Source organism: Fundulus heteroclitus, chromosome 13 (genome assembly GCF_011125445.2).
Source record: "Fundulus heteroclitus isolate FHET01 chromosome 13, MU-UCD_Fhet_4.1, whole genome shotgun sequence".
NCBI lineage: Eukaryota > Metazoa > Chordata > Actinopteri > Cyprinodontiformes > Fundulidae > Fundulus > Fundulus heteroclitus.
This window is the reverse complement of record NC_046373.1, coordinates 6,881,370-6,891,881: the sequence shown is the minus strand read 5'-3', so window position 1 is coordinate 6,891,881 and position 10,512 is coordinate 6,881,370. Positions and strand designations below refer to the sequence as shown.

The following is a 10,512-nucleotide window of genomic DNA, read 5'->3' as shown; positions in this document are numbered from 1 at the left end:
AGAATGTTTCGAGGGACTTCGACTCGCAAAAGCATTCTGCCTTGAGCTTCGTTATATTGTCTATTTATTCAGCGCACTGTGTTCCGGCCAGGCGGCTACTGCTAATGATAGCCTAGCCTGCGAATACATGTGATGCCAAGTGTGGTTATCCATCCGCCATGGAGACAGAAAGCAACCAGCAAAGAAAGAGATCTAAAGATGTAGGGCCACTTTTAATTTAACAAAAAAGAAAACTGCGCAGCAAGCTGCTCAGCCCCCACCTTTCCTCTCTCACAATGAGTTGTTTTGATTGGTCAACATGGAGGCCAAATGGCCAATCAAGTGAGGGCCATAGCATTATGTGAAAACAGCAAGGAGACAGGATTGTCCTGTAAGATTTACTGAGGTACAAGTGAAAACAAAACATCTTTAAACTACTGGTTGTAGTTTAAAGATGTTGGGGATAACAAATCAAAGTTCCTTCACTGCAGAATAAAAATAACTTTAAGAGCAGGTTCCACTAAAAAACACGCAGAGACATATCAGAGCTGTCAATCTAGAGGAGAGTTTGGTTCTGGTTTTGTTCTATGGATGTCTTTGTAGTTTTTTTGTTTGACTAAAATATTTCATCATTCTATAAATCAGCTACTCTTTTTTAATTTTTAACTTGAAAACTTCATTTCTATCTGAATATGCCTTATTATCTATTATTGATACCATAGTATTTTTCTCTCTTCTGCTGTGCAGTTTAACTTTAAATGTATATTTTTCTTCATATTAATTAATCTTGTGTGTAAGTCTGGTGTCTAGGCCTACCTGTTTTTGCCACTGTCCCACCCAAATTTCCCCACTGTGAGACAGCAAAGGTATTTCTATTCTATTGAATATTGGTTAAAATGGTTTGAAAAAAGGCTGTATGTATTATGCCTGAATTTAAACTGTTTACCTTTTTCATGAATGTGTAATTATTTTTTTTTGTATTTGTGGACTAAATAATCTAAGAGTTAGCCCTGAAGTATGCTAGATGGGTTCTGTTTTATATGAATAGAATTATGCTTTTTATTCTAAAAAATCCAGAACGCAATATGCTTGTGAAACTTTACGCATTTTTGTTTGACCATTTTCACTACAGAGGCAGTTGCATTGTATTGATGTTAAGTCAACCAGAAAGGGCTAAACTTTTAACATTTTGATCCTAGAACTTTTTAGCTGCAGATTTATCGTTGTTATTCAAAAAAGAATAGCATTATTTGCTAATTAGCATTTTTTATGTATTTCAGTTACTCATAAAATAAGCTTATTTTTGTAATAATATGCAGATTGTCATTTTTTTTTGCCGATTTCTCAATTAATCGTCCAAATAATCGATAGGATGACTGATTACTAAAACAATCTTTTATGACAGTCCTAGTTGTAATATAGAAAACTTTGATAAATATAACTACTTTTGCCACAAGATCTTGATGTCTGAAAAGAAGCAACCTCAATAATCCTTTGACAAGTGAACAAGCACAATGAGTGCAAGCGACATAAATATAAGGATGAGAAAGGGGAAGGGAGATGAGCTTGTTAGGGAGAGAAAAGTGATGGGGAGGAAGTGTGTTTTTGCACATGTAAGATAGTGGTGTCAGAGGAACAATGGCACAGCTAGAATGCAGTGATCCAGGCAAGACCAAGCTGTCGCCTGGCTCTTAGTGCATATGCACTAGTTAAACAGCTTGCGTGTGTACACACACACAGCTTGATGCCCCCCCCCCCCCCCGACAAGTGCGTGTGCTGATGAGTGCACCTCATTCAAAATACTTGAGCCAAAATAAGATGTGGAAGAAAAAAGAAAACAGAAAGATAGATGCAGGTGAGGAAGAGGTTATAGGATAAAGTCAGAGTGAGATGCAGTGGAGGAGGGATATGAAAAAAGAATTCAGTGCCAGTATTGGTCCGTGACATGTGGGTAGATATTGAAGATGTTATTAGTATCACATTTACGGGCTTTATAAAACTGCCACTGAGCTGGCTCGTTTTAATATATCTTCAGCTGATATGTGCCACACTGTCATATGTGTTGCACTTCAAGCAGCTGCTGGGATGATCGCTTAGCGATAGCACAGCCATTACTTGCCATCTCATTTTGCAGCTTTCTTTGACCCTCCTGCTGTGTTTTAGTCTAAAGTTCATTTAATTTATTTTTCCAAGATTCTGTCAGATTTTTATAGCGATGCACAACACTTAAATGGTAACTCACCCCCAAATCAACATTTTTTTGCCAATAAACTGTTAACATGGTTGTCATACAGTACTGTCTATATATCCTGATCAATATTTTGACAAATTAGTGCATATTTGTTGAAATCCTGCTTTTGCATCAAAAATAATCAGTGTGGTGCCCTGCTAGGGTGAAACGCTGATCCTGAATCTTGAATTTTGAATCCATATTGCTATTGGTTCAAAAGTTTTTGACGTAATTTGGAGAAATTGACGTTAGTAGCTCTGTCGTTGTGGCAATTTGGCAAGACATTTTAACATTTAATCAGTAAGTTTAACTATCTGGAATTACCATCATATATATCTATAACCTGCAATAGACTGGCGACCTGTCCAGGGTGTACCCCGCCTTTCGCCCATTGACAGCTGGAGATAGGCACCAGCACCACTCGCGACCCCACAACGGATAGACGTATTAGAAAATGTAAGGATGGATATCTATAGCGTTATCTTATCTTTAACATTAATTAGCAATGTCACTATTAGTGACATGGCTAACAGTATGAATTTAGATTTAAGATATACTTAATGTCATTCTGACTCATCACAGGGTTTCTGCTGCATGTAATTGATTGTGGTGCACCACCACGTAAGGGCCTTGTATAGGGGGGAAAGGTTAGGATAATTCCAGGGCCCCAAAAAGAAAATTTTATACATTTATGAGTTTTTGGAATGATTTAGACACAAGTTTGTCATGGGGCCCGTAAGTCCTGGCAGCACCCCTGCCGTCACGGCAAAATAAAAGCCGATACACTTTCAGAATGAAGTTCAGAATGAGGTTTAATATATATATATATATATATATATATATATATATATATATATATATATATATATATATATATATATATATATATATATATATAGATGTTAGGTAAATTAGATAAATATATCTTAGATTATGTATAGCCTATATTTGCGCACTGATACTAACCATGATCAGAGTTTGGAAGGAATTTAAATATCATGAAATGTTAAAATTTACATTATTTTGCAAAAACCAACAATGGCTGCTCCTTCCTGTCTGGATTTGAAGATGCTAGTGACTACCACACCGAACTGCTCTCAGAAGGGAAAGAAAACTAGAGACTACGGTCCAGCGTTCCCTGTTTAGCGTCTTTGTTGCTATATTTAGCGTCTTTTCAGACCCCTCTAGCAATTTCCTTTTAAAAAGCGACTAGCAACAAGTCTAGTGACTTTTATGTTTTAATGGTGACTTTACCGAAAGCACCAGTCATTCTGGAGTCACTGAGGCAGTAGTGAGAGCTGCTACGAGAGTAACAACTTCCCTCACCACTGTCTCACAGGTACACCACAGCTTCTGCTGCCTCGTCATGTAAATATAGTTTTTAAAGTAAAGTAAAGTATTTTTTGTCTCTGAAAATCTTTGAATTTTTTTATTCACACACAGCTTCAATCACGTATTCACCCCGTTCACTTTGTGTCCATCTGATAACTGTGTCTTTGCTACAGTTTAGTTTATGTAGTATGGATTCAGGCAAGGTATTAAAATTCATAAATAATTTTATAAAGGTCATCTTTAGTTCCAAACATAATGAATCACTATTTTAATAACATTTTTGTCAAGGCTAAAGCTCTCCTATAGCCTGGGTCACTAATATATAAACAAATGTGCAAATTAGATGATGACGATGTTACACCCACCACCACAGCTTAAAAAAAGTTCTAGAGGAAGTCGTGGATCAAAACTAAATTACAGATATCTATGATGAAAAACCACACACCACTGGCAACATAGTTTGAATCTTACTAGGCAAAACTGAATTACATATATTTTGAATACGAGTTTTGACTAGGCAAAATTATGTTGCAGTTATCAGTAATTAATATCCAGTCTAGCAATTAAATGGTAATCATGTTGGCATAGAGCCGTTTCACAGGCAGATAGCTGCTGACTCGTCCTAAAACCCGCCTCCACTGCCTCGGCTGCACCAGCTTCGGGCATTGCTCAGTCAGCACCTTTAGCCAGCAGCTCAAACTGATAAGGCTCTGGCCCGCTGGGCTCCGCAAAGCCTCCCTCAACCTCGGGTGACAAAGGGAGTGAAAATCCTCCACCTCAAAATACTGAACCATGGTGTAACTACCAGAATAACTCTGCTTACTCTCCATGATTCAATATGGAAAATCAAGCTAGCTGCTGCTTTCCCCCAATCTTAAGCCCTCTTCCTGCTTATCTCCAACCACTTTGATGGAATTTTGCAAATTTGTTTTGTTTTAAATGGTGGTTGTGGTGGGGGGTACACTTTGATGTTCAAGAATGTGAAGTCAATAAAAGAGCAATTACAGACAGGTTTCATGCAAATGTTGAATGAAAATATTTTATTTGAAGTAGTTCTCTTTTTCATACATTTAAAATGACACAAAAAATTATATTGAAGTATAATGCGAACTTGTCATGTGTAACAAGACTTGTTATATAACCCTTACATTTTAATTCTTTAAACTCAAACATTGAAACCATTTACATATAACTTGGGTATTTCCACAATGCTTTTTAAAAAAAAGCTGTAAGTATACAAGGGAAAGTCTGTATAGTTTTATAGTTAACAGAAATTTCCAAGCTGATTGGGTGAAAGGTTGATATGTGTCTTGTAAAATGATTTAGGTTGAAAATCATCAGGGCACTTGCTACAACTGTGAACGAAGTGCTTAATTCCCTTTTTGGAACTCGGTAGAGACTTGGAGAAGAACATTACAATCAATAAAGCAGCTCTTCCAAAACAGGAACTGAATAACTCCCTAGAGATCACCATGGGCAATGTCTGCAATCAATTTTGGCAAAAGATACAAATTCAGAAGAGGGAAACACTGTTCTCCTGAAAGCATTTGTACCTGCCAACATGGCACATGGTGGAAATCATGCTAAATAAACATCAAATAATTCCTACTACTTAACTGGGGATTCACACTCAGAGAGGCTTCTGTGTTCAAAGTCAATGTCTGCTTATTTCATTAAAATAGGTGCTTCATCTAACAACGAACTACATGAGAAGACAGAACTAAATAATTTGTTTAGAAATTATATTTTATAGACTGTAAAACGTTTATTGAATCAATTGATGGATGTCAATCAATGGATACATCTTAATCCACTCTTGTGCAATATATTTGACAGTCTATTCATCTTATTAAGTATGAAATTATGATTAATGACAGTTGTAGTGGATAACGCTACCTCTGTGCCATTGCACAGGATAGTGGGTGGGACATTTTAGGCAGCAAGATAACATTTTGATGTTAAAAGAGGAAAAAAATGCAAGTGTAAGGATTTTGAGCAATGTTCTGCTGTGAAACGTTGCGTCCTGCCATCTATGTTGGTGCTACTTTTGACACATCTCACTTAAAGTACACGTCCCACAACTAAACATTGTTTTACACCATGTATACTCTGTCATTGGAAATGACTGATAGTTTTTGCCTCTTTCAACAGCATAATGAAAACACTGCTAAAAAACAAAAATGGTTTAGGAAGGATTTAAGGAGCAATACACCTTTTAGGTGTTGACTTGTTGGCCTACAAATTCCCCAGGTCTTAATCCAAACAGGCTTCAGTGAGATGTAAAAGAAAAAAGTCCACGAAGACCCCTACTCACAATTTACAGGATCCAAAAGATGTGATGCCGTCATCTGGTATGTATAATGCCTTGATGGATCACAGCTGTTTTGGTAGCAAAAGGGGATCACAACACTATCAGGCAGTCGTAGAGTTACTCCAAATCAATATATAAGAGGAATTTAACATGAAAGTTATTTTGATTATCTTTTTGTCCACTTGTGATAACATTTGTCTCTTTTTTATAGTCAAAGGAGGAAAATAGTATTCAGGTAAATCCACAATAAAAGCAAATATTAAATAAATCTATCTAAAATAACATGAGTTCCTAATATTTATTAGTCAGCTACAACAGTTAAGGATGCTCACCTTTGAAATTGTAATTAATAGTGATATAATGATGGTTTGTAATAGTTTCCTGTTGCATTTTTGGCATCAAATGCTTGTGGGTTATTAAGTTAAATTTAATTTATTGATCTGAGTCAAATTTATCAGGATACATCTTACATCACACTCTGAAGTTAAAAAAATAGGAACACTTTGTCTGTCTCTACGATGTGCATTCAGTACTCCGGAGTAAGGAAGATGAAAATCTCACCCTGACCCACCTTTAATATAAGTTCAGCTCATAGCCTCTAATAATCAACAGCTATGTATGGAGTGTTTTCAGACTCCTCTGGCTGGTGTCTGTGAACTCTGTATCTGCTGAATCTGCAACTGTTTATATGCATGTTTCCCCAGGATCATGCATGTATCATTGTATATGTGAAGCGTTAGGAGGGCACATTATGATCTTGCAGGTTCCATCCCCTTAAACAAACCTATATTTGGAAGTCCCTGCATCGCCAGGGGTCATTATCTATAGATACCTTTCGAAAGCAGCTAACGACATTTTTATTTCAAAAATGCTTTTGGTTATATTTGAACTTTTATGGTATACATTCAGGATTGTATTGTGTTTTGTCTTCTCTTTTGTACATTGTTTTGTATTATGTTGCGTTTACCCTTCTTGTTAAGCACGTCTATATAAATAAACTTCTATTTGAAGTGTGTGTGTGTGTGGGGGGGGGGGGGGGGGGGGGGGGTGTAGGCGAAAGCTTTAGCATTCATACAATGCTAAAGCTTTAGTAAGCTGGAAGTTTTTCAACCTCAAATGAGGGCCTTATTTAGAAGAAAATGTTCTTCCTTTTGTTTAAAAAAAAATCATATTTATAACTTCCAGTATTTGTTATGGAAATGTTCATTTTATGATGTCTTAATACAGCCTTATAGGTAAAAGTAGACTTTGCAGGTGCCAATGCCTGTCAGTAGTCTGATCATTGTCCTGCTTAATGGAGGTTCCTAGAACATCCACCTGGCAAATATTTATTTAATTGCTGCGGAAATTAAGAAAAAAGAACATGAACATAAAATGTTTCAAATGGGTTCTTGAACCCTAAAGAATATTTTGCTCCAGGCATTTGCTAACAGAAAGACATATGTACTATTTAAAGAGACAGCAAACATGTGGAAAAAGGTGCTCTGGTCAGATAGGACCAAAATTAAACAATTTAGTTTACGAGCAAAAGGCAGTCACACCATCCCCACTGAGAAAGCTTGGTGGGAGCACCATTCTGTGGGAAGGCTGTTTCTTAGTCAGGCTTGTTTTAATTCCCATCAGACCTAAGTTCCACATTCAAGCATTGTAACATGCCTAAATAAAACTCTGGTAGGATTTTTATTTCCGGTGTACCATCCAAAAATAAACCATTAGTGATCCCTTTTAGGCGAGCCCTTACAACACCTTCTGGAGGCTCTCCTGCCTAAATGCATACATACGCTACAGATTTCTACTTGTTAAAATATGGTGAAAACCATATATCCTTTTTGTTTCACTTAACAGTCATGCACTGTTTTGAGTTTGTTTGTCACATAATGCACAAAAGATTCACTGAGGTTCATGGTTGTCACTAAATCTAAAAAAAAAAGTTCATAGTGCATGGGTACTTTAGCATGGAACTGCATACCCTGAGCTCTGACGATCTGTTAATCTAAATTGAACGAAAACGCACAGCCGACGCAAATGAATCAATGCATCTGCACAGCCTTCAGCATGAGTTTGTTGAGCACTGCACAGTATTTAACATACCACAGATGGCATTTTAAAGGAACAAAAACAATTCCGCACCTCTCTGCCATGTGAGCAACGTTTTTATGAATATTTAGCAGGGACTGAATCGTGCTAGAGATGGGAGTTTGAATTAAAGGTGCGTGAAGAAGAGAGCGCACGCACCGCACGCTCAACAGATGGCAGAGAGGAACAGACAGAGGGAGAGAAAGCTCGGAGGCTCCTTTGCGCTCCCTTTTCCGTCGCATCCCAGGTTGTCGTTCTCGTTCATCGTCACGCGGGAGCCACCTGCTCGCTTTTCTAAAGGCGAGCGATTCTGGCGAGTTTTGCTCAACTCGCGCAAAGGCAGAGCAAAGCCTCTACAAGAAGCGCCACTGCGGCAGGCGCAGGCGAATCGCCGCGATAGGGCAGCTTTCAAATGGCTTTCTGTTGAACGATGCGCCGCCAATACCGTCATCCATTCTCTTTACTATCCTTGCACGGCCTTTCGTGCACCCTTTTATCATTCAACGTGAGAAGGCGCCCACTCGCTCAGGCGCACAATTGCGCACGAAAAATTGTTATAAACAAAGCGCGGACGACTTTTCTCTCTGCCAAAAAATGTGTCCTAACAACATGTTATATATATATATAAAAAACTTAAAATGGTGAAGTGCAACGCCCTCCCTTGCCGCGGTCCAAGCGAAAGCCAGAAAGCGTGCCAATGCGTCTAGAAACACCAGAATGGAAAGTGGGGGGAAAAAAAACTATGTGTGTATGTGTGCGTGCGCGCTCATCTGTGTGGCCACTGCGCAAAGTTCCAGGTCGGATTTAGAGGCGAGAATCCTAAATATCTCCCAATTTCCTCGTTTAGGGATTGGGCATCTGTGAGCTGTCAGCTGTCCCACCTTTGATCCATATCCCAGATCACATACCAAACAACAGAGTAAATAAATACACACAAGCGAGGCAAAGTTGAGTTTTGCCGATAGGCACGTTACCTTGTCGCTGTCAGCAGCAGCAGTTATTTGAGGAGGAGGCTATTCTCCGATAGGTTCCGTGGACACAAGTTTAGTTTCCCATCCATGGCACGTCTCAGACGGAGAAGGAGACTATTATTCATTCACGTTTTGCTGCTGCGCCCCACTAATGTTTTCCGCGAGGCATCCCACTTCATCGAGTCCAAAAAAAAGGAAGGGAAAGGGGAGAAAGTATAAAATAAATAAACAAAAGAAAAAAAATAAAGAAGAAGCTACATACATGAAATCATAAAAAGTAGGCACGAATCAAATGAAAGAACAAAACAGAAGAAAGGGGGTGGACGCAATCAAAAAGGATAAACTAAAACGATGTTACTGTAGATGTCCAGTTTTGTTAAAAAAGCGTAAATCCACGTGATATAATCTCCATGATTTGGTGCATAGAGCCGCACGACATATTCCAAATTCACAGTAAGCGGCACCGCAGCAGTAGTGGAATAACGGGGTGTTTTTTTCTAACGATGCCCGGTACTCCTAGTCCAAAGAGGCTCTTCATTTGAAGCAGACGCTGAGATAGTGAGATAGCGAGTTGGACGTGTAAGGTGAAATCACTAAAGCACAATCTCTCACTCCTCCAGTTCTTCTTCTTCCTCCTCCTCCTCTTTGTGGTGGGATGAGATGTGTCGCCTGCTCTGGCATTCGGGATGAGGATCCACAGGCAGCGCCTCGCAGTCGGGCATCTGGCTCCCCTGCAGTGTCTTCACGAGCGGAGGACGGAGATGCGCGTTCTCGCTGCCCTCTCCGCTGGGGATCCGTCAGGCGCGTTCACAGAGGAACCCCCCCCCCCCCTCCCTCCATCTCTATCCTCCATCTTTCCCACCCCCTCTCGCTCTCACGCACGCGCATACATCAGCACACACAAACACACACATATCCTACCGCCACTGACGTCAGCCCGCAAAGTTTCCAAATAAAGCAAAGGATAAAGGATAATTCTGTCTTTTTTTTGTAACATGACGATTTACTTTCACTATTTGCACACTGATAAATGCTATATCAAACGAACATCTCCTGAGCAGTTCCAACATGATCCAGCAACATCAGAGTAATCTCAGAAAGTGTTAACACATCTTGAACTTATGGATATTACCTCATAGACCAACACACCAAACTGTATAATTGTGAAGCTGAGATAATTTGGTTCATGATTGTCTCATTTAAAAAAAAAATTTAAATTAAATCTTGAAAGTGTGGCATGCATTTTAGTTAGCATCCCATTTCTCTGATGTCCCTGTGTAAAATCCAACGCAATAAATTTGCAGCAAAAGTCAACTAAATAATAGAGTACACCTGTGTGTAATTTGGTGTCTATATACAGCTGTTTTATTAAGGCATCAGAGGTTATTTAAGAACATTGGTGAAAGAAAAAAAAATATCACGAGTACCAAAGAACACACCACACAGGTCAGGGACAAAGTTAAAGCAGGTTTTGGTAATAAAACAAACAAAAATATCCATCATTCAAAATGAAAAGTGGCAATGCCGCCAACCTAAACTAAAAACCTGAAGAAGGAGAATATTAAATCAGCAAAAAGCACATCAACACATAACGGTAGCTCAGGAAGATCTGC

The 10,512-nt window shown here is 38.8% G+C and overlaps 1 protein-coding gene across 14 annotated transcripts in view; it reads right to left on the bottom strand.

Moving 5' to 3' along the window:
* The window catches only part of adgrb2 (adhesion G protein-coupled receptor B2), a 351,672-nt gene extending 341,986 nt beyond the window's left edge, over window positions 1-9,686 (bottom strand). For 8 of the 14 annotated variants that reach the window (XM_036144959.1, XM_036144960.1, XM_036144963.1 and 5 more), the window contains exon 1: window positions 8,903-9,685. The gene's annotated coding sequence lies outside the window, so the exon portion shown is untranslated. Of the gene's footprint in view, window positions 1-8,902 lie in introns of all 14 variants that reach the window. The other 6 variants (XM_036144964.1, XM_036144962.1, XM_036144961.1 and 3 more) reach the window with 2 other exon arrangements.
* Between the last annotated feature and the right edge of the window lie 826 nt (window positions 9,687-10,512).